The following is a 24,628-nucleotide window of genomic DNA, read 5'->3' as shown; positions in this document are numbered from 1 at the left end:
AACCAGTGTAGGGGAAGGAGGGTGGGTAGAAACAGGAACAGCAAAAAGAATGCTGTGAGCCTCAACAGCAAAATTAGAGTAGCACTTAGGTGGGAGGTGCTGAGGTGGCTGGTATGTGCATTCTCCTGGAGCCTCCCACCCAGGCACATTCCCCATCCCACTGTGGGACACAGCTACTGCCCCTCCCAGAGCCACCATCAAATTTAGCATCATCACCTCATGGCTGTGTCCAGTCTGTCTGGTGGGGTTTGCAGTCTTGCTGCAGGCATTTTGCAGGACAAGATCTGCTTCAAAAGCAGGACCCAGTCCTAAGCTCTCCCAGAAAGGGGGGAGGAGGCAGGTGCCCACTCTCCCTCATGACTTGAAAATGCTGCTCCTTGAGACCTCAGGGACACAGGGAAGGTTCCTCTAAAAGCCTCTCCCTGGAACTGATCGTGATATAGAACTGCACTCCTTCATCGCTCTTCTCCCATTTAACTGAACTTCTCTAATCTCGCCACACAAGGGAAAAAAAAAGGTAATCTCTTTAATCATTGTGATGGTTGTGGCACAGTGTGATTATAAGGCAGGATATGGATGTCACAGATATTGTAGGAGACCTACATATATCTTGTGAATAAGATGACACCAATAAAATTTATAAGCATGAAAATCCTGTCTCTGAAAGCCTCACTCTCACCTTCCAATAATTCAGTGGAACTCCAGGCTGTGTGTGTAGTAGCGATTATGGAGTAAAGGCTTTGTACCACAGGAGAGGATGAAGAAAGAAGCTGTACAGACAGTTGAAAGTGCCTGGACAATCTCCTTGAGAGATCCAGTTTGTGATTTACTTGATTTACAAGAAAGTGGAGACAGCCCACAGTAGTGATTTACAAGATTTTTAGAAGAGTGATAAAGCTATGGTATTCTGGACTATTGAACACAGCAGCAGTTTTTGTCCCAGACAGAGGATTACAAGCAGGTTTTAATGAGTTGTTTAAACATTTCAGTATTTTATTCTTTCTATGCACATAATTAAATGAGGAAATAAAAGACAAATATGAAATGATCTTTTAAAAAAAGAAACAATATGAAAGGGCAAGTAAATTATAGAGAAAGAAATTATATAGCAAAAAATAATATCTAGAACAAAGCGATTCCCATACAACAGATAAATTATCTGATGTATTTCATCTCTTTGTACTAGCAGACTATCTGTGAGTAGATCATGACTTCTTCAGAGCTAATAACACTTAGAGCTCACTAATGAATTACTGATCAATTTCTAAGCTTCGTAACTTGACCTCTTTTTTCTTTTTCTCTTTTTTTTTTTCTCTGTGCATGGAACGTATTTGCTCTTTCAACTGTAACCCAAGAGAGCCCCAAAACTCACTGCAACACGGTTTCCTGCATCCTGTGAGCATCAGCTGCAATGTCTGTGGGCATGAAGTTGCCAAAGCCTGGTCTAATGCTTCTGCATCTGAGAGCATTCTGGCTTTGGCACCCAAGAAAACAAGTTGTAACTTGGGCTTTTCATACATCCAGGTTGTTTCTAGTGGCTCCCTCCTGTGCCGTGGCTGTGGTGACTGAAGTGTCAGCTCATCCTGAAATCACCTTCATTTAGGTATTTCCAGTGAGACCAATTACCTCCTTCCACAGACCCTCTAGAAAATTAAAAGCTTGAAATATTCTGCCATGTGTCAGATTTGCTTAAGAGGGGTCAAAAAGGTCCAGAAATTTTGGAGAGAAAGAACACAGATGAACTGCATGACCACCTAGCCTTTCTTTCTACAGGAAAGTATAGTCATAAAAAAATTATCAAATTATCAAATTATCATTATCATTAACCACTTGCAAAGGAATACTTAAAAGGAAGCAGCTGAAACGCAGGCATTGCACGAAAATGTTCTGTTCTATCTGGCATGATAATCAAATAATATTTCCCATAACTTCAGTGGAAGTGAGGTGGCAAGGCTGGCTGAATGGGTCCCTTGGTACAGAAAAAGATGCAATTACAGCATGCAGTAACTGGAAGAGATGAAAACCAAATATTTTCCTCACCCCAATATTAACTTGAGTACAAAAAGCTGTGGTGTATTTCTTTTCTCTAGATGTAATGATTTAAGAAACTACTGCAAAACATTGTCAAAAAGACATTTTTTTCCCCCAGCAGATCCACTACAATATTGTAGAACTCTTATTTGGTGCTTTTCTACAAAGCCATGTGGATTTGTTTTCAGTGATTTATCTCTGTTACCTAAGAAGACAATGCTTTAGCTCCCACTATCATAACAGTCTTGAACTGTCTTTTTGCCTAATTGGCCGCTGATCTTATAATCACTCTTGCTGCCAATCGTGCTCTGCTCCATTGATTTCAATGCAGCTTTGCTTGGGTACAGAAGTATGGGTTAATAGCCCCAGCTGCAGGATTAGAGTTTATATGGCTCTCAAATGGAGGCAGTTGAAAAAGACCAATTATTTTTCATAGGAATTTTTTTCATCTTAAAAAAATGCCAGTGAAAACAGCCTTCTTTGTTACCAATGAAAAATGAAACTGAAAACAGAAAAGACTGACCAAAGCAGTAAAAAAGTGCATTTTCCCCTGTCTTGTTTTTCTGCAAGATTTGTTTCCAAAAAACAGGAAAACAAAAATGATGCCTTTCCAGTGAAAGCCCATTTCACACAGAAAGTCTTGTTTTGAGTGAAAAGTTGCCAGTTAGCTTCTCTAAATAAGGCCACAGGACAGCTGTAGGGCACAAAGGATCTGGACCATAGTTACATTCAGCAGTGCAAACAGTAATCCCTTTAGCTCTGCACTTACTAAACCACACTGCAGTGCCACAACTATGGAAAGCCCTTGAGGAAAGCAATAGGTCCTAAAATACCTCTCTCATGTCATGTGGGTCTTTTTTTGGCAGCCTCTCATCAAGACCTGCCCAGGCCCTTTCTTGCTTGGGTTGCAGGTTTGGGAGAGATCATAGTCAATACTTGCTGCAATTTGATTGGAAGACTATCAGGCTCAAAGTAATTCTTGCAGTGACACTCACAAACCTTTGAGATCAAAGGTGCTGACTGAAGTTGGTTTTCACATCGAGATTACAACATTATTTGATTTCATAGCAGTGTAGTCCCCAGAGAAGACATGAGTTGATTATGCAGTAATTCCAGGAGTGCCTCAAATCTCCCAGGGAGAGATGAATTCCATAAAACCAATTTTAAAGAAAGGACAATTGACCCTAGTGGCATTTTTTTTGTTGGTGGTGTGTTGTTTTTTTTTTTTTTAGGGAAACTGCAAGTCCTATTAAGATACTGTGCAAATAATTGAGCCTGACAGCCCGTGGCTTCAACAAGCTCTCTGCTGGGGGTGGAGGGAGATCTAGAAGCCAGCTGAGGGCAAGACTGTGGATCACAGACCCCACAGTCTCATTTGAAAGGTACACTGCTAAAACAGAGGCAGCTTATGACACTCCAGGGAGCACCCTGCAGCATTTTGCTGCTAGTCTACAGATAAGTTCATGCCTCTTCATACAGTGTGGGATAGAGGTGCAAGTTTATGAATGGGGACAGCAAAGAGTGGGACTTGGAGGTGTTCAATAACTACATTACAGCTTAGAAAGCTATGTACAAACAATGTTAGGTCAAGTTAAAGACCAGCAGAAGATACAGTCTAGCAATGATGGCTTTCATGCTAAGAACAGCTGTATGGCAAAAATTACTGATACATACTTCTTACTGTAAGATTTTCCTTACCAGAGGAATGAAAATAACATTTCCCCAACCTATTGTTGTGCCATCCTGTGGGCACAACTTTCTCTACAGAAAAAGGTGGGTAAGACAGAAAGAACATCTAGCCCACACTAGAACTTGTTTGTGAGTCTACAGATCTCCTCTTGGGCAGGCAGTCATGGAACAATTCTTCCCATTAGCAGAGGCATTGCTGTTTAAAAATCTTTATTCTAGATTATATTTCTAAATTGCATTCAGAAATCATGTTTTAAGAGCAAGTATGTAATAAATTTCTGCATTATTTCTGAAATTTCTTCAATCATATATTGTTTTCAGAACATGAAGAAGGATAGACATCTGGCCTGGGGGAGTAAAATGGCACAAACAACTTCTTGAAGTCGAAAAAGGCACGGTAAGTGCCTTTTTAAGGCATCTAAGGAGGAAAAAGTACCAAATGCATTGGTCATTATTATTAAGGATTAAGTGTTGTGTAACTATTCACAGTAATTGATGTTAAAAAAAAGAAAGAATAAATATTAACTCTTTCGTAGATGCTGGGTCTAAAATTAAGCCATCAGCAGAGACTGTGCATGGCAGAAACCCAGGTCAATTGGGCTGTGTGTGCAAAGAAATGGCCAAATTTCCCATTCCAGCTCATAAACAGGAAAGAGATCTGTTTTCTTGAAGGATGGCCACCAAAATGCATTTTTTCCCAAGCAACATATGATATGAGAGACCTAACATCTGAATATGAGAAAAGAAGCTAATTGAATGCTCCTCAGCACATCCACATATCCAGCATCTCAGGCTTTTGTAGAAATAATTGCAAGATGCAAATTTGTAAATCACACAAATTACACATTATACTATCTTTAAATTCCTTTTGAGACAAAAATGCTTTGAAATAAAGGAAGTGAAGCCTCTGAAGGAGTATAAAAAGCATCAGGTGCTTTTGCACTTCAGTGTGCTAAAAACTTATCAAGTCTTCTTTTCAAAGAACAAGATCCCTTTGAGAACCTGGTCAATGAGCTATTAAAACCAAAAGGAGTTTGAGAAGCCCAGTGACCAAGGTGTCATCACACTCAGGTACAGGCAGCCAATATTCAGTTGGACATCTTCATTGTACCATCCAAATCTGCAGAATTAACTATGGACATAAAGGCTGGAAAAGAACTCCTTTTTTTTTTTTTTTTTTTTTTTTTTTTTTTTTTTTTTTTTTGTCCCAAAGACAAAATCCAAAACAGATTTGAACTTTTTCTTTGGTAGCAGTTGCCAAAATGTGTTGCCAGCAGGACAATCATATATGTGAGACCCAAGGCAGGAGAAGATAGCAGACAGACATTTCTTTGGAAAACAAGACAGTAATGAAACAACAGAAGAAGTAGAAAGACATAGAAAGACTTTTCTTACTTTATACTGCTGGGAAGTCTGTCTTTTGCACATAGCTTTGGAAAATTTAACAATTCCCTAATTAGAATATACTTAAACTGGGTAAACCTACAGACATGTGAAATCACCACAAAGGATACTGTCCCCACCATGTCATTAAAGGAAAGACGTGGTCTCCAACAAAAATCTTGGCTAAAGCAGCACTGGCTACACAAAAGTTTGGAGAAAGCACTAAGTAATGAGTCTAGGAGTATAGAGCTGAAACATAGTTGCATTTATAGCAGTCTCACAAACGGCTCTTTTCAGAGCCAAAAGGGATTTTTTTGTCCATTTTATTTGTTTTTAAAAACAATTGAGCCCTCTACTGTTATTACCCAGCATGTGGCATGTGAAAGAATCATTAAATAGAGTATTTAAAAATAAGCATTTTGAACAATACATGTACTTTATTATGCTAAGAGTGGCATTCTGTCATTGTGTTGATTTTAAGCCGGCAATGGGCAGCACCAAAACACTCAGGATATGTCTTCAGAAGCAACTTGACCAAAAAGAATATAGGTTTCTGGTGGTCATTTTGCTTCACAGCCTACTATTACTTACATTTCCTGTGTTCAGTCAGTCTTTAGATGAGCTGCCTGTTTACTCTCTAGACACCAAGGCTTGCCTTCCTCCTCAAAATAATTCAGAACTGTGGACAAATTATTTTCTTGGTTCATTTTTTTTGTAGTGCTGCAGAAATCTATTCGGGTCAACATTAAGAAATTAAGATTTCCTTTCAGAAAAAAAGGATAAAATTTGACCTTGTCTGTCTTACTAAATTGTGCTCTGGTATCCCACTTCTTCCTAACCTTGTTTCTCCCTGGCTGCTCACCTTCATGTGACTTTTCCTCTGAGATGGTATTGTGGACCCAAAGCTCTGGATAGTTCACTACCTCAGAAATTTCTGCAGCCAAGTTTTGAGAAAGGCTGGTTTGGTGACATATATAGTGGAATGAAAATCACATATTACTGATGAGGATCTTTTTTTTTACCTGGTGGCACCAGGAGATGTTTGCAGAGACTGACAGTGTCTGAATACTTATCTTTTACTGCAGGTATCGCCTTGAAAAGTCTTGATTTTTTGTCAGCTTTTATTAAGCATGGCTTGTCTCTCTTACATGAGACTTTGTGACAGGTTTTCTGTCTTCCCAGAATTCTTGTTGTAGGTGTTCTCAAAAACTGGTGGCTCTGATCATCTCTTCCTTTATTCTTACTGGTAACATGGATGAAAACATCTCTCTTTTATTTTGTAAGGCACTAAGGAAAACACTCATATTCTGCTTAATAATTACAGGTGGAAACATCTTAAAATATCCTACAGGGAAGAAATCTCAGTCCCTTGCTACCCACATGTTTTCTTGCTACGCTCCCATATTACTCTTTTCTCCTGTCCAGGGAAGAGCAATGGTCAGGACAAGATGCCCAATCAGCTTGTTTATAACAGTGCCCACTAAGTTAAACTCACCAAAGAAATTTCCCAGAAAAGTGCAAACAAAACGGAGAGATGACCTACACCTGGGATCATGATAGCAATGGTCACAGTCCAATAGTTTACTGTACTAAACATTTTCATATTTGCCCTTCCCTTCAATAAAACTTTAGGAATGAGCATGAGAAGAAGAAACAATAAAAGTTTAGCAGATGTTATCTTAGTTTAGCATCAAAGAAGCTGTATAACTCTGTTGAGCCTCTGTGACCATCTCAGCAAGAAGTTAGTACTCTAAGGGGCATTTTCTCTGAAAGCTTAGGGAAAGGCAGAGTTGTGTTGTGTCTTCAGTAATGCCTTCCTGAACAGCAGCTTTTCCCAGCCCCACAACACCAGAGCACAGTGGATTGAACAAACGTGCCCCTCTTGGCATACTGGACCCCATGCCTTCACTCTGGTTTCCCCAGACATCATGAAGAATGCTTTCTTGGGTGACCTCTTGGCTGCCTGCAAGGTGGCCAGGGTGTGCATGAGCTACAGATGTCCTGTGCTCAACCACCCAGGAGGGTGAGACTTGCTGGAGCTGCACAGACAGTGAGCAAGAGCATTGCTCCAGCAGCTGGTCAGCTTCAGCTGGCACCCTTGTTTCTCTCCATTTTTGGGAGACACTTTCCCTGCTTTACTGGGAAGTACTGGGAAGATGGTAAGCAGCCCACCCTCCAAGTGTTCAAAGAGCTGCCAGAACTGGTCCCCAGTGGTGCCTTAGAGATGTGAGTTGAGCAAGGGTGCAAGACCAAGAAACCCAGCCCTTCTCTCCTGCATTTCCACTTTAGGTTTTGCACAGCTTAAGGATCAGGCATCAATCCCCCTGCATTGCTTTACAGACTGCACTGGAGCTCAGGTACAGACCCAGGATCTAGCCCTGGCTTTTCCATTACTCTATCAGCTGATTCAGAATATTGACTTTAGTAGGTGAAGAACAGATTGATACACATCTGTCTCCTCACAACAAATCAAAAGAGCAAAGTGGTTTTGCACCCTGCAAAAACACAGGCTTCTCCTGCTGAAGCCAATGCACAGAAAACATTGCATCAAATACATTAAGGAGGCTGACAAAAAACATTTTATACAGATGAAAGGTGGGTCTAGCACTCTGTCTTTGATTTTTACTCAAAGCATGAAACTGAAAAAATCACATTTTCCTTTGAGCTTACACCTTAATATTTCCTGCCTTTAAAAAATGAATGGAATTAATAAACATTGCAATATGGGGAATTCAGATTTTGATGCTTTTCTCTGCAAGAAATATAGGTGTGACAAAGCACAAATGATAGGCACAAGTTAAATCTTGGAGAGGTGATAGCAGCCTACATCCTGCTCCTGACAACTGGGGTGTAGGAAGGAACTGCTTCCTTATGCAAGTCGCACTTTTCAGGGACTTTCAGCCCGGACTGTGGTTGCTTGCTGGGAATAGACTTTCCAGCATTTTGCACCACTTCTTAGTGGACATGGACTGATGACCTTCAGGACATGATGCAAAATGCAGTTTCTATTTCCTCAGGCTACTAGAGATCAAGAAAGATAGAGTGATGACTGTTGTTGGATGCGATTAGACATCTCCTGTTTATCTTTCTGGCTACTTTTTTTCTGATTATGAAGAGAGCAGCAAAATTGTTAATTTAAATGTACATCTGGAGCAGCTACAGGGCAGGGGCTTTCCCCAGTGGTGCTTCAATACAGGTAAAGCTATAAAAAATATCAGGACTGTGATATAACACACAAAAATAAAAACCATATGATGTCTGATCATTCAATGCAGACTTTCAACTTTACCTACAGACACCTTTGTTTGCATATTTAAGTTGACATTCCAGAAATTAAATGAGTGAGAAGGCTGATAATTGACTTTAACTCTCTTCCTCTGTGAGCTGCCTAGAGTGGCCTGGTAGCCAAATTGCTTGTAAGCTTGTGTAGTTGTGAGCTCTCCCAGTAGGTTGCAAGACTTTAATTTAATCTCAGTCCTGTCCAGATAACTAATGGGAAGTGATCAACCAGTTAAAGATGTTTAATCATATGGAATACCATGAAGTTATTTACAGCTATGTGGCACTGAGCTTCCTACCCTGGAATTTAACTCTCCAAACACGTTCATTGTCCAGATCACTCGACTGCAGCGGATGGGTAAAACTGCCCAGTGCCCACCAATGATTCTGAAAACAACCTAGTCAAAGCCATCTGCTTTTGATCATTTTGGTTAGGGCTGGGTTACTTAAATCCTCTTTGCTACATTGCCTAGTTTCAGAATTACGAGAGGCAAAATATACGAGTGGTGGCATTTACTCCATAATAAAGAACATTCTGCTCTAACCCTCAAAACAGCTCCAGGGGTGCAAGCAATGGTGCATGCACATATAAATACATTATATGCAACTACTGTGCAAGTCACCCATGGCAGCCTGCCTCTTCCTCTTTCCACTCTCCCCATTTTTGTAGATATTTTAGCTACTGATCATTACCTTGAGACTTGGCTTCTGAAACAGAAACACCTTCCCTCTAATATTGCTGTTCCAGTCCCCATCCAGCGTGAAACAATGCAGATACAGCAGTTCCTTAAAATATTACCCCCTACCTCCAGAAGAGGTGGATAGAAGGTTTCTTTTGTTCAGAGAGGCACTACTAATATTTCCTTGTATCACACAGACAAGCCCTACACCAAATCTGCACAATGGTGGACACAATTTTAAATCATCTCCCTGTTTTTATACGTGCTGTCAGTCAGTTGTTCAGCAGCACAGAGATTTGCACCAGGCTCAGAGATGTTAGGTCTCCCCAGTATAATTGTGGTGACTTGGCAGCCTCTTCTACTTTCTCCAAATCAATTCTTCAGAAAACACATGGATGACTCAATGAGAGCACCAAACCACATCCTGAGACTATTTCACCTGGTAATTAGCAAGCACCTCTGCGAGGAATGATGGAAATACTTGTTTTCAAGAGCAAGGGATAAACCTCCACACTGGTTAGTGAATAAAAAGGAAGTTGACACATAAGATGCTATTAGGAAAAGGTGAAGGTAAGCTCTTTCTTTGGAGGGTTGAGCTAGGAGCAAGCTTGAGATTTGAACAAAAAGTGATGTGGGAAAAGAGAAAGTAATCTACAGAGAAGATTATTTTAGTTTTAGTATTTTAAATTCCTTCCATGCATGAAAAAAGGTGGAGACTTCTTCCCAAGGGGAAAAAGGCTACACCCAGGAACAGTCAATGAGGAACAACAGAAAAATGCCTAAGGAATTACCAGTGTAAATGTATAAAAGTCCAAGTCATAAGGAAAAAACAAACTTTTCCATGTGAGATCCTTATGGATTTTAAAATACAAGATTGCAGAAAACATTTTGTTGCAACTTAGGGAGTCTTATCTTTATCTTCAAATGCCCTCCTTCCCCATCCACAAATTTCACAAAGTACATGCCTGCAGTTTTTGCTAAACCCTTTTAAAATGTACAGCATAGCCTCTTTGAAGTCCCACAGAAAAATTCCAAATGTTGTACAGCAGCTGAATGCAGAGCTTCCATTTAACTCTGCATTGTGGACTCCTCATCCCCCATGGGAAGTTTAATATATGGTTTCAATTCCAAACCAGCATCACTTTAGGGACATCTTCTGCCTTTATTAATGCAGCCCAAGAGATAATACTGCTATTTATTGAAAGCAGCTTTAATAAAAAAATAGAATATTTTCAATAAAAAACTAAACAATTAATTGGACACTTTTGAGAACAGGTATATTGCACCCTCATCGTTGGTCATGGGAACCCCTAGATTTTAAAACTGATAAATAGGGTGTCCTTGTATTCTTTAACCATCCTCCAGGGAAAGCAGTTTGTAAAGTGTAAAATTGCTCAGGCACAAATATTTATCACAGATTCAATAAGATTTTATGTGCCTTGTAACTACAATATTACATGTTTTATGCTCCTTCAATCTTTGCTTTAGACTACATCCAGTCTCTTCAGTATAGACAATTTCACAACCAGTGGAGATCTGTAAACAATATTTTGTTACAGCCCCATGAATACTAGCTGCCATTATTTCCCCTGTAGCTTCAGTGAATCTTTAGTCTTCCTGAACACACATTGTTCATGTTCAAAAAATGCCTGGTACAGAAGGCATAATTATCTTAATTTTATGGGATTTGTCAGGTTTACACAGTTTTCAGTCCATTAAAGGTTAGCCGCCATTATAATTTTAAGTACCTGTCTAATTTGTATCATTCAGTAGGTGCTGCTTTGTAGAACAGAACATCTTGTCCTTCCTTAAAAATATAGCTCAGTGTCACAAAACCAAGGCACACATAAAGATAGGCTCCATCCTGCCCCTTTGATATAAAGGCAGTTAATGGAGGTATTAAATGTTGCAGCTTTTGGTGCACAGCTGATTTACTCCATGCAAATCAGTGCAAATCACTCGTTGTCTGGAAAGCATGGCTTGAGTACTACTGCAGCTGTTGGAGTTAGGATTCACAGAGCCAGGCTCCAGTGCTGGCTGGGGTGCAGGAGTTTTACATTCCCCATGCAGAGGCTGTGGCTATCTGAACAGAGCCGTGTGGCACTAAGCAACCACTACTGGACCGCTCCTCTTTCTCTGCTGGGTCAGCATGAAGAAGGAGCTGGAGATGAGAATTAATTTGATTGCAGAATGAAACCAGTGCAGTCAGGGCAGGGGGGTAGGGGAATGAAGCAAATGCTGAAGCAGCCCTGCTTCTGGCTGTCCAGCACGGGCTAACACCGACACATTCACCCCCCCAACAGGGAAACCGCTCCATCGCTTCCAGCACGGGTGGTAGGGAAATGGTTGTGTGTGTTGCTGCATGATAGAAGGCTGATGCTTGACATTGCCCAATTGCCATTTTCTCCCATGCTTTTCCTTAGAGTTTTATGCCTTTGTCAAGGCTGTATTTCTGCTTTTGAATCCTTCAACCTGCCATCTCTTTCTCTCATCTTACATATCATTTAGCTCATGGACTTTATCACATCTTAATGGTAATTAGTGAAATCAGGCAAGGTCACACAGCTGCACTGCTCCACATGGAGCCTTGGATCAGCCAGCTGAAACCCAGACTGAGGGCTGGAGAGGCTGCTTGTTTTACTCATGCAAACTCAGTCAACATCATCTGTGCTCTGGCAATAGCTGTGTTAGCTTCCGGCTTCTGCTCCCTTCCCCACTCCCATGGCTCCTGTGCTCCTTCAGCAGCAAGTTAGACAGAACTCTCCCCCTCTCTGGTTAGGAACAGAAGTATTTTCAGTTCAAACGACCTTTGTTTTATAACAAGGCTATAGCAAGTAGCATTTGCTTAGGTGGAGGTATCTTAACTGCCTCTGACAGGCTGTGCTGAGCAGATCATAAATAGGCCTGCCACAGCCTGTAGGCAAAGGCACCATCTCTCTCTGACAAAGAGACAGGGCACAAACCAAGCCAAGGCTGAGGCAGGTGAGGTATTACCCTGCTGTTGATGGAAGCAAAGCACGAGCAGGGCCTCGACTGGTGTACACAGCTTGCTACAGAGCTGCAGAGCATCCCTGCTCTGGTAGTGCACACAGCAGCTTCAGGGTCCTGCTCCCAGCCCCATTGCAAGAGATTTTTCCTTAATGTGTGTTTGACTTTCTGAGGAGCAAGTATGGCTTTTGAACAGCGGTCAGCATGTCTGGGTAGCAGGGTGCCCTGACACAGCAATCTGCAACTTACTTAAACATCCTGCAGAGACATTCTGCATTATTATTTAAAAAGATGGCATATTCAGGGTATTTCTAAAATAATTTGGAGACATTAATTCCCTTGCAGAGCATCCATTAACTGCAGGCTATTATAGTAAATAAGTGGCATAATTATCGGACTAATTGTCCAAAAAGCTAAAACAGTCATTTTAATGAATGTTTCTGCTGCTGTCTTAGCCATCACACTCTGTGTGGAAGCCCAGCAGCACCACAGCTCCCTGGAAGAGGAGACCCCCACAGTTCCTTTTGCTTTGGGCTTTTTCCCCAGGCCCACCCTCTCAGCACACCTTTCCCCATGTCTGTTCTATGCGCTTCAACAGCGTTTGTCGACCGTCAGTAACTCAGCAGCAGCATCAGCTGCAGCAAGTGCATCTTTTCCTGTGGCCTTCTGCTTCCCACATGTCGCAGTCTGTTCTCCCTGGCTCTGTCTTCCTCAGCAGAGGGAAGAGGCAGGCATTTCAAGCCAAGGAAAACTCATGGTATGGCTGTCGTGTAATCTGAGATGGGTAGAAAGAACAAGCAATATTTCTCACCCTATTTTTATGGCCATAGTCACCAAGCACTTCAGTTGCTATTTTGGTGTATGTTACTCAAAGAACATGTATTGAATGACTCAGGGGATAATGGTTTTTTATTGTAGAGTGATTCAGCACTACGACAAACAAAGCACTTCCATCTTCTGTGGTATTTGATTATTGGCTTCTTCCACATGTGCCCAACCGGGCCATATTAATTTGCAAAGGAGATGAGAGATGGTAAGACTTTCAAATTTACAGGGAGTTGGACAACTCAGTGAGAGGAGAAAGGAACAGAGGGGAAAAACAAAATGTAGAAGTGTCCTGCTGAAAGGCTTGGCAACCTGCCATAGCCACAGGAAAGTAGGGGAGATGAGGAAGAGGAACAGGCTTTAAATTGGAAGGGTCACAAAGCTGCAGATATCCTGGACTTTTCATAACATGCTGTCACTTGGTAAAGACGACTGGTGCTCCTAAGGTTCTTAGACAAATGTTGTTTGAGGAGAAAGTGAGTGAGAGGTTAGACTGGATAACATCGAGAGGTCCCTTCCACTCAGCACTTCTGAGGTTTAAAAAGCTGGATCACAAAGGACCAAAGACCTTTAGTCATACATAGGTATGTGAGTGAAGGATGAGCACAGAAGTGGCACAGGATGGAGAACAAACAAGAAATCGGTGGGTAGTTTTTCCGAGCAAAAAACTAAAAAGTAAAAACAGAGCAGCCGTGGAAACTTTTTGCAACTTTCCTCTTTCCTCCTGTTTTCAGAGGCAAGTCTAGAGGCAACCTTTTATGTTATCTGTTTAAAGATAGCAAAATACTCTTGAATTGTCAGCAGATGAGCAATTGTGGAGGTACTCAGCTTCCTGTCTGTTTTTAGGTGGCAAGGATTGCTCACCTTCCTCTCCCCTACTAAAATTAGTCATGGAGCTCCTGGTGACTTCACTGAAAAGTAGTCTCAGCTTTCAAACACTTGAAAGTCTCCATCCTTCAGTATCCTGGTAAACTTAAGAAGGTATAAGGAGGCCAAAAAATTGTAGAAAGGAACTTTTTGAATTTAGAAAGTGTGAGGTGTGTTTTAAAGAAAATATAACCCAAATAAAGATTATTTCTTTCCTGTTGGGAAAAAAAAAAATCTTGAAACTCCCTCTGTCCATCCATTGCTTTTTCTTCCTGTCTTAAAAGCAGCATCCCCTACCATCCACACACACACAGAATGAGCACTTTATATGAATATTGACTTAGGATCCGTAGGATAAATCCACATGAAAACAGCAGTCTTCTGTTGGATAGGTTCTGTAGGAAATGATGGTATTTTCCAAACCCTTTAGTGAGACAGGAAGAAAACGCCAAAAGACTGCCCCAGCAGCCTTTGTCTATGCCATCTAGTCCATCTATGCCAGCTACAGACTCCACAGTTGACAGGTCAGGGACATTTTATCTCATTGATGCTTCTAGTGGGGCAAAAGCAAATGGGATTTGAAAAGCAGATGAGATTACTGATCCATCAAATTCAATTTCCTGCAAATCCTAGGAGCTGAGCCTTGATAGCTCCCATGTATGACGCCTTCTTCAGACCTGAAGTAGGCTAGACACAGCCTACACACACTGACTGGCGTGACAGCAAATGGAGATCATATTATGGCAGTGGTTTTGAAGGGAAGGAAAAATGCAGTGCTGATTTCCATTTCTCTTCATCTCTGATGTTCCAGAACATATACATTCACATAGCCAAGTCTTCTAGTGTATCACTGGGCAGAAAACCAAGACTGAGAGGTTTTGCAAAGCCTGTTTTCACCATTATATTCCTCCCTCAACACAGACATGAAGATGGCCAAATTGAAACTGAAGACTTCAGAGGTATTCCCAGGTCTAAAGAGTCAAATATATGTATTAAAACAAAACCCCATCATGAGCATTATTCAGATGGGCCTCCTCAAAGAAAAAAAAAAAACCTTCAAATCATATTAACCATTAAAATAATTTGTTTCTGTTACTCAGAGAGAAGGAATATATTTATACATTTTCTACTGAAAAAAAAAGCTTGCTAAAATGCAGTATAAAACTCTAGGTAACCCTTTGACTGTTGTCGCTGGTGGTATCTACAGCTTGGTATAGAAATCTTCACTCTGTGCTCTCTCAACTAAGGTTTCTTAACATTTCCCAATATAATAACTGGATTTCCTTTAGAACTTGTTCTCCTGTATGGGATTGGGTTCTGTTTATATTTTTGAAAAAAACATATTTTCAATGACAGAAAGTGTTTCAGTGGTGTCTCAGCAGCAACAGAGGCACTGAACTAGTGGGCAAGATCCCTGCCTGCCCTGCTTGTATTTTTAGCAGGTTAGATTTGGTCTGACAGCACATAATGTTGCTGTTCCCAGCTCCTTGGCTGATTGCTTGACCTGGTTTCTAACCCAACTAACCTTCCTGTGTCTCCCTCAAGCTGAACAGCAAGGGCAGTATGCTCTGTGCCATCTATGCACACTGTGTGATCCATTTTGTCAGGCTAATAAATAAATATTTAGTGCAGACATTTAACAAGGGACTGCTCGTATTTTTTCCATATTGACCAGTCTCAAGACTACTTACTCAGAGATGTTACGAATACCACATCCATAATTTTTGTGCCATTTGGGATAAGCTGTCTGCTGTCACTTTTGCTAGAGGCTTGTGATACTGGTAGATTACACTGGTGATTCATCAAGTGGTATTTAGCTGCATTTGCCAGCCATTTTGCATTGAATTTTTCATCAACTTTGTTCTTCAGAGGCAGGGACTTAAATCAATGTTCTTCCTGGACTGGACACCTGAGCATCTTTGCACAAGTACAACTTATAATCCTAAGCAACCTCCTTTCTCTGCATGATGGGAGCACAAGGAACTCCAATATTTTCCCCAAACGTTGGAGTATTTTTAGGCTTGTTTTTGTATTTTTTTCTCCTTCTTCCCTTCCCTCATTTTACTGGAAGCCAGGAAAGGCTGGGGATGGAAACTGAAGCCGAGAGGACAAATAGCAGTGAGTTGGGGTAGATGAGAGGAGCAACTAGCAAGGCAGAGGATTACTGTATCTTTCATAGATAAGGGAAATAGAAGCAGCATCAAAACTGTTAAGCTGCACATTATTCATTTTTATATGCTGCTAGTAGTTACACTGAGCCCTTCTCATCACCTTCCATATTTTTTAATACCTTCTGGTAATGTGTTATCCTGATCACTCCCTTAAACTCTGCAGACCAGAAAAAGCAATATTCAGAATATGAAACCATTGCACAGTTTTCAATAGACATTGATAAAAATAAGGTGTTTACAAAAAAAAAATAAAAAAGACATTGTGATGTTCCTGACATTTCCTCCAAGGCAAGCAGAATTCCTTCAACAGGAGGAGGAATTTCCATTTCACATACTCCCTGAGCCTGCAAGAACTTCACCACAACATTAGATATTGTAAGCTCAGGTCTCTCAGCCTAAACAAAAAAATGGCAATATTGAATAGACCCGTCAAAAAGCATAGCTCTCAGGGAAACATCCAGTGTCTCAGATAATAAATCACAGGAAAAAATATTAAAAATAAATAAGGACAATATTGCACCTTTACTCTTCCACTTCCTTGCTATCCCAAGAAAACCAGGAGGAAGTTATCCCTCATGCAGGTCTGAAAACTAACTTGAGGCAGCAATGGCACCCATAGTTTAATCAGCTATGTACTCCATGGAGCATTGCAGAAGTGGATGCCACAAACTCCAAGGTTTTTCTGAGATGATTCACTGCTGCATTACTGCATTTTTATCCTGTGTATCCAACTGATTTCAGCATAAAACTGGAATACTTCAAGGATGACTCAGATCCACTACTTTAGTTTTAGGGGAGATGGCATGGAGACATCTAGGAACAGCAGAAATTCACATTTAAAACGCCTCCTGTCCTTGGAGCAAAACACTGATTAAAAAACAAAGCTCCTTCTGAAGAGTTCTAATCAGAGAGCAGAGTTTAATGGCTAAAAAACCATACCTTTAGAAAGCAGATTAAATGCAGCCTTTAGAAGGAAGTGTGCCATCTCCTCCAGACACTATGGTGGGGCACAAACACAGCAAGATGACGTCAGGAACCTGACATTTTAAGTGTCGAAATAGGGGTGGTTTTGAAGCTGAAGTTGGCATTAAGAGGCTCTGGAGTTTCAGCATTTTATGATCTCCAAGAAGTTGCTGAAAGGGGATTTGAGAACATGTGTTTCACTTCACTATTGCCCTTCATTACATTGCATTCATTCATTCCACTAGTCATTTTCAGAAGTACCAAGAGAAAGATACTTTCTGTTTTGTGCGTAGAAAATAATTCTTCCCTGAGAACAGCTCAGAAAAACCCATTTTTTACCCCTGCCCTTCTCTAGTGCTCTGTGTACACTAGTTCACAGGGCAGCAGAGCAACTTCTCTTAATTCCTGCCATCTCGTGAACCCGAAGAACTAATGATCTCTCTTATCTTGTATTGTAAGAATTGTTTTGAACAGAATTAAGCCAGAGTAACTGAAGGTCTTATATTTGTTAGAGGGTTTTGCCCTGTGTGGAATGAGCTATTGCAGACTGCCTGAAACAAACATTAATGTATAAACCCTAAAAACACAGGCATCAAACTGCATGAAAGCACAGGCAGCAAGAAACTGCTTTGAAGCTCCAGCAGCTTGAGAGCAGAAAAAAAATGTTTTTGAAGTGACATTCCTGTTCCCTGGTGTGCCTTGCAGAGGAGAGGCATTGAAGAATTCTTGGCATTAGCACCACCCGTGTGGTCTTATTGAGATGAGGAGTTTTATCCTGATTTGGGGAAGGAAGAATTAGAATAGAGCTGCACCCAGCAGGAGTAGGTGCCTTCCAGTCTTGGTGGAAAAGTCAGCATAGATGTTCCAGCAGAAGCATGACCTGCCTGTTTCAATGAACACCATTTTTCCATGTTTGGCAAAAATATATCACCTTGTCAACAGGAGATAAAAAGGGGAAGAGGAGGAAGGAACTACAGCAGGCGTCATGCCATGAGCTGACTCATGTTATCTTCATAAAATGGATTATCTGGATCATGTGGCTGAGTCCTGACATAGCAAACACACAATGAGCTCTGCTGGGAAGCCACACGCCTCTGCAAGAACGTGGTGAGATTAAGCAGGATGGTTATGCCCATGGAATCACTTGGTACTTGTTGCAAAACCAGTTCTCCTGACTATTCCCAGCCAGTTTCTCCCTGAGGAAAAAGCACTTAAGGAACACATTTTATGCATCAGAGCCATAACAAAGTTGCAAAGGATGCAGGATACCCTCCGTAAAAATCCTGGACAGTTTGTCAAAAGCCTGAATTGGGAGCCAGCCTCTATTTCTTGAAGAAGGACAAATCAGCCTTTTGCTCCCACAGTTACCAAAGTAACACAATCAGAACCCTAGAGCTGAAATGAACCCTCATTTGTCAGTGACCTAAGAGACCAGATATTATAAACAACTCAAATCCCACAGATAATTGTTTCTCTAACAGCAAGCAACAAGTGATGAGAAACTGATAATAAATGCACACATTTTCACTTCTACTTGGAAAATAGCTCAGCAGAGGAAGATCAACACCAACTGCCTATGTGAAACATGTGCTCTGAGCATGGCAGAAATCCAGGGGGGTGGAGGATGGCTGGAAAAAGAATAAATGGCACAGAAAGTCCTCTCCATCACAGTATCTCCTTATCAGACCTGCTGGGATAACTCAGGGCTCTGTCTGACTTGCTGTAGGGGCTTCATGGCAGACTTCTCTGAGCTGACAGCTTAGTCTATGCATAGGCTGCACTGAAGGAAATCAATTACAGGGCTGATGATTATTGGCAAGAACAAATATGAGCTAACGTCTTATCTACGTGGGCTGCTGATTCATTACTAGCTCATACACCAAATATTTTGGCCCAGGGAAAAGGTTGATAGAAACATCTTAATAGAACTGAGTGGGATTTTGCTGTATGCAGTGCCCTCCATGCTGGACATGGTCATTCAGAAAGGATAACACATCCCGTAATTAGGATTTAATATACAATGTGTACTCAGCTCTAGGACGTTCAGATCAGACAGAGCAAACACAGGACACTGCACACCTGCTCTTTAAAGTAATTGATGCCTTTTTGCTGTAACTCAGTATACGTGGCTCTGTCCTCTGGTGATTGACCAGCCTGAGACTCTCCCTTCAGAGGTAAACAGCCTGAGGGCTTGGTAAAGGTCTTATGGTCCCAAGATGTGGTCCAACACAAGGCAAAAGATGTTTCAGCCAGCTACCAAGATAACCAGCATAAAATAGAGGTTGCTTTAGGGTACCAAAAATCAAACTTTAGTCTTTAATTATCCATCAGCACCATTCCTTGCCCTCTTTTCCTGTAGCTCTGAAACAAATGCTATTTAACTTCATTAATACTGGAATGATAAACATTTACTGCATTTATACCTACCTCCACTGCAAACAAAGGAAAAAAGCTTTCTTGTCAGATCAGTTGCAGGGTCTGTTGTCCCTGTTGCAACTCATAAATTTTAAAAGGGGCAGTTCTCATCTCAGAAAGCCCCACAGTTAACAAAAAAGAAAAAGAAAAAACTCCAGTACTCTGAAGATGCAATTAAAAATGCAGCAACACAATTGCATGTAGTTAATGCTCCAAAGTGTACACTGCTTGGATTTTGACCTTTTTAAACTCCATTAAGCTATGTAAACACAGTATCAAGGAATGTGCGCAGCTCACAAGCAGTTTGTAGCACGGGTTGGATGCCATACTGCCAGTGAGCTGACACTGATGAAGCCTCTATTGATCTGCACAGAACAGACCCACCGTGGAAATTGTGTTATGGCCCCCCTCCCCCTTTATTGTAATATCACTTTGAATTCATCCTGTGGGTCAGCCACACAACAGTGCAAAACCTCTTTCCAAATAGCTAACTTAGAAACTGAATTAACACATTTCTATTAAGGCTTGGCTTGTTCCCACAGCCAAGAGAAGGACAAAGGAACAAAGGGATGCTTATGTACATCTCCCATGACATCGCAGCTTTTCCATGTTTGAATTATCTGCCTTCTGCTCTACTGTAGCAGCTCTTTATTTTGTTTCTTCACATAAGCATTTATCTGATGCATTAGGAAGAATGAATAGTTTGGCAATCAAAGGACCAGATGCAGAAGAGGTTTTATGAAGCAGCTGAATTATTTCCTACAGATAAATCACCTGGGCCATGACCTTTTCTACCCCTATTCACCCACCTAACTTCTATTGAAAATGCTCACTGTTCCCAAATATTTACCAGATAATTGATGGCAAGGAAATAAACCAACACTTCTCCCAGATTACTGTCCTACTCCTGATGCAACACAACAGTCTCAGAGTGATCAATTTATGTGTGTGGATTTTTAAAAGGGGAGCAAAAAATTCTTTTCAAACTTAGCTATACAAAAACACTATCAGGAAGCCAAAGGTCCCAGGCTACATAGATTTCTTCACTCATCATAGGCTACAATTGGTTTATTCCCAGGTCTTTTTGGTAGTTTTTGAAGTTTCAGCATCCTTCCTGGGACAATAAACAAGTGAGTAATCTAAGCATCAAATATAAAAAATTGGATTTCCGGACTGATAGTTCTGTGGCAAAATTGGACCCACAGGACTAAAAAGTGAATCTTTAATTAAGGAAAAAGCAAAACAAAACAAAACCAAACCAACCCTCTCTGAAAGTCTCCTCACAAACGTAGTGAGGTCAACAAGTTTTTTTAACAAAAAATTTTGAGCAACTTATTTTGCTTTAGGCAACATGCTTTGATGAAGCCTGAGGGGATATGAATCATATTTAGGCTGTAGAAATGCACTTAGTGTGCAATGGATGCACAATTGGACAAACTAAAGCTCCAAGAAGAATACGCTTGCACACAGAGTGAACCCAGCCTTTTTTCAACCCTTACCTGAGAATCCAGAACCAAGAACTGTGGGAGCTGAACTGCTTTCTGTGGCCCTCAGAGCTGGCAGTGTAGGTGAAACATAAATGGTGCTGAATAGACACTTAGATGTCATCAGACCCTATCTGGCTAGGAGGGAATTGGTAAGGACATACACACTTTCATCCAGGTCTATATATGTGATTTTGGCTAATCTCTTCAGGGTAGCAAACACAGTATGCAGCCTTTGCACTCATAACAGACCCGAGAGTCTCCCAGCACAACACATCACCACACCCTCTTTCTCTCTCTGACAGGTAGGAAAACATTGGCAGTATCATTCTAGCAGGGATCTCTATTGGTGCAGTAAGGGAGTGGAAGAAATAAAAGACAAATACACACAGAAAGCAGTGGCCAAAACTAGGTGGCATCAAAACTTGAGCATGTCAGGAATAGCACAACCTGCCTGCAGTGAACACAGCTGGGAGGACATGTGAGTGGAAGGAGAGGGAAGCATTTCCAGTTTGGATGTGCTCCCAGGATTTTGAGTCATGATACATGCAGCCTGCCAAAAGTGGTCCTGCAAAGGCTAAAGAAGAGGAAGGTGAATCATTTTAGACATTTTCTCACATTATTTAGGTTCACATCTGAATTTGGTTCAAGTTCTTGTGCCTGGAAGGTAGAAGCCACACTGCTGCTGCTGTTGCTATAAAAATCACAGAGCCCACCCAAAGTCCATCCAAACCTAGTTCAGTCATGTGGGGGCATTTACACAAGGCTTTGCTTTCCAACACTGCCAAAATACGGCCCAAGCTACACCAGAGAGGCAAGAGCTGAGAAATGCTTTATACAGCCATTTCTCACCTACACCACTCAACTCCATTAAATCATTTCCACCAGTATTACCTTCCCCTGCTAGGGGCTTTGCAGAGCTCTTTGCTGACTACAAAAGCCAATGTAGTCTTAGGTGCATCTTTAACATGTTTCACAGATACCCTAACCAACAGAAGCGCTTCATCCAGCCCATACAAATCTCCCACAGCAAAGAGCTACCAGCTCTTTCTCACCTTCCCACTCAGACTGAGATGCAGCACATTCCTTTACTACTGCAGAGCAGATACCACCTAAATTTTCTAGGCATCCTTCTTCCAGTTGCATAATCCTGTAGAGCTCACACCAGAAGCTGTCCTTGATTTAAGGACTATGTTTCTTCATCCTGCTAAAACCACTGCTTCACCTCTGGTAATGTTCCTGCTTCACCTCCCTAGGAATCTTTTTGGGCAAGATTCTTCACTGATGCAAACCAGCGGAGCCACATTGATTTCAACAGGACTCTGCAGGTTTTGTCAGCTGAAGACATATTTCCTCTGGCTACACATTGCTCAGTGGCTTGCCTCTCTTCTACTGGTAAGTTACAAAGCACTGTTTGCAATTATGCATTTCTATCACAATGTGCAGATAGGAAATTAGTCTTCTAAGGCTTTCCCTTAGTCCCCCCGCACTCCCCGCTCAGTCCTTGAGAAGGCCATTTGAGCATGCAATATTAATCATCTGCTTTGCAATAATCTTGGAAAAATGTAATATATTCTGGCAAATCACAGGGCCTCCAGAGGAACTGCCTGTCTCTGAACAAGCAGCTCTCATCCATTATCAGGCAGCGACGAACGCAGCTCCCCACTTGTTTGCCCCATCAGCATGCAAACAGCGACTCAGTTCAATTGTGAGAAATGGGAGGAAATGATCTGTATTAATAAATGGTGAGAGCATGAGATCGCCCCATTTCAGAAAATAAGATCAAAACCACTGAACTCCCTTCGTTGTCGCATTTGATTCCTTCCCCTTGCTATAAATGCAGCACTGGGAGTAATTAGGCTTCTGAAAGAAGTTTCATAATGAAGTCACATCACTCAAAACAATTGAGACAAGCATTTTGTGCACATTGTCATCTGCCTTCACTAGTGTTTAAAGGTCAAAGAAACATTTCATTAGGAAAAAAATAGAGAAGGTAAAAAAGAGGTAAACTGCTGTGCGCTCCCCGGGTATGTCTGAGAACAGTGAGTGCAAAGAAAAAAGTCTCAAGCAAATGAACATGCAGAATCCCATCTATCCAGATGGCAAGTGCTGTGGAAATGACTTACCATACTCCAATGATGTCTGGAAGCCTTAGTCAGAGAGTAGAGTCTTCATGTGCTATAGGGCAGCAAGGAGAGGGGCTGCTCTGGTCCCAGACTGCTTAAGGTCTGATCACACCTGTGGACAATAAAAAGAGAGGTCAAAGAAATCTTCAGGTGTAGTAACCAGATGAGGATTAGCAAGAAATGAACCCAGCTAGTCCCTAATGTAAGCCACTGTTACTGAAATGAAAAAGCTCCTCAACTAGGAAAAAAGTGACCAAAATGTAAACTTCAATTGTACAAAAAATACTCTTAAAATTCTTCCTAGTTTTCTGCTCCTCCCTCTCATTACATTTCCTGCTAGGAGGAGTGGCAAAAATGCTATCATGTGAAGCTTATTCTCACCAGATTTTGTTTATTTGGTGACTGGTTTTAGCATGGATAAAAGAGCCAGTGGTGGAATCAAGTTTTAGAACAATTCCTTGTCTGCTTTTATCAGCATACTTTAAAGAATGTAATTAGACTTCAGCAATAATACCCTCTTAATTATAGCTACAAGCCCCCTCAGATGGAGAGGAAAGCACATTCATCTTTCCCATTCCTGAAGTGCACTAAGTGATGGGAAAAAAGTGAATTTATGGAGCTCTTACAAATAGTTGTCAGATGCACTCCTACTTACTTTTATTCAGCTGACTTTTTTTCTCTGGATAAATCTGGGAGAAATTTACTCCCAGGAGGAGCAAAGTTACTTTTTCTCTCAGACAGTCAGCCTGGATGTTTGATCAGGTATATCACTTTATCACTTGGTATTAATGAGCCAAGAGGAGGGGGAAACCAGGCTGGTAGGACATGGCTGAGGGAGACTAATTTCAAGGGTGCAGCAGCTGGACAAGCATCAATAAAAACATAGAGGTCTTTATCACTTTCTCTTAGGGAGCAAGGTGCTTTCAAGTCAGGAAACAGAAAATGACCATAACTTGGAAGAAACGTGTTTTGGAGTGGATGTGATTCTGCTCACTAGTGCCAGGTAGTTCCAGAGCAGTTAAAACACTATCACCTGCAGTCATTTAAATTTACCATTGCATTATGCTCAGATACCTTCTTGTGCTGTTTGCAAAGGGCCTGCTGGCTGCGCAGCCTGACCAGTCCAGATGTACCATTTTAAGAGTCACCTCTGACAAGGACGTTGCTATCATCTCAGCCTGCATCTCCAAATGGGAGGGGAGAGGTTGGGAGTAAGTCATAGCTGTGAGGACTCATCTCCATTGTAGAAAACAGTACACTTTTTCCTCAGCAGAGAATAGCAGTTTTTAAAATCAGAACACTTCACAGAAGGATGTCAATTTCAGGGATGTTTTGGGGTTTTTTGACAGGAAAATGTTTAAATGAACCGTTTTTATTTTCTTGTTTGGTTTTGAAAATGCATGAATGTTTCATTTCAATAATGTGAATGTGTTTTGTTTCTACTTTTCCAGTTCTGTTTGTTTCAGCTTGCATGGCTTAATAAAATATGCATGATAATATTGAATTTACACACCTCCTTCATTACATGTACACAGCATATAATTTTGATAATAAATTATATAGTTCAGCTATTATCAAAATGAAATATTTTTATATTACTGAATGAGATGTTTCCATACTACTTGGGGGGACAGAGTAGAACCCATCTAGATGAATAATTTCTGAAAGTTCAGAATTCATTTTTCCCAGCATTTTTGTTTTGTGCTTTCTTTCACTAGCAACCTATG

The 24,628-nt window shown here is 41.1% G+C and overlaps 1 long non-coding RNA gene across 1 annotated transcript in view; it reads left to right on the top strand.

The window, feature by feature from the left end:
- Positions 1 to 21,952: 21,952 nt before the first annotated feature.
- LOC109146268 overlaps positions 21,953 to 24,628 on the top strand; it is a 98,150-nt gene continuing 95,474 nt past the window's right edge. The window contains exon 1 of the long non-coding RNA XR_002048186.1: positions 21,953 to 22,170. This is a non-coding gene — a long non-coding RNA (uncharacterized LOC109146268). The remainder of the gene's footprint in view (positions 22,171 to 24,628) is intronic.

The sequence above is a fragment of the Corvus cornix genome, chromosome 4 (genome assembly GCF_000738735.6).
Source record: "Corvus cornix cornix isolate S_Up_H32 chromosome 4, ASM73873v5, whole genome shotgun sequence".
Lineage (NCBI taxonomy): Eukaryota > Metazoa > Chordata > Aves > Passeriformes > Corvidae > Corvus > Corvus cornix.
The sequence above is the reverse complement of the archived record's forward strand: the minus strand, read 5'-3'. Positions and strand labels throughout refer to the sequence as shown.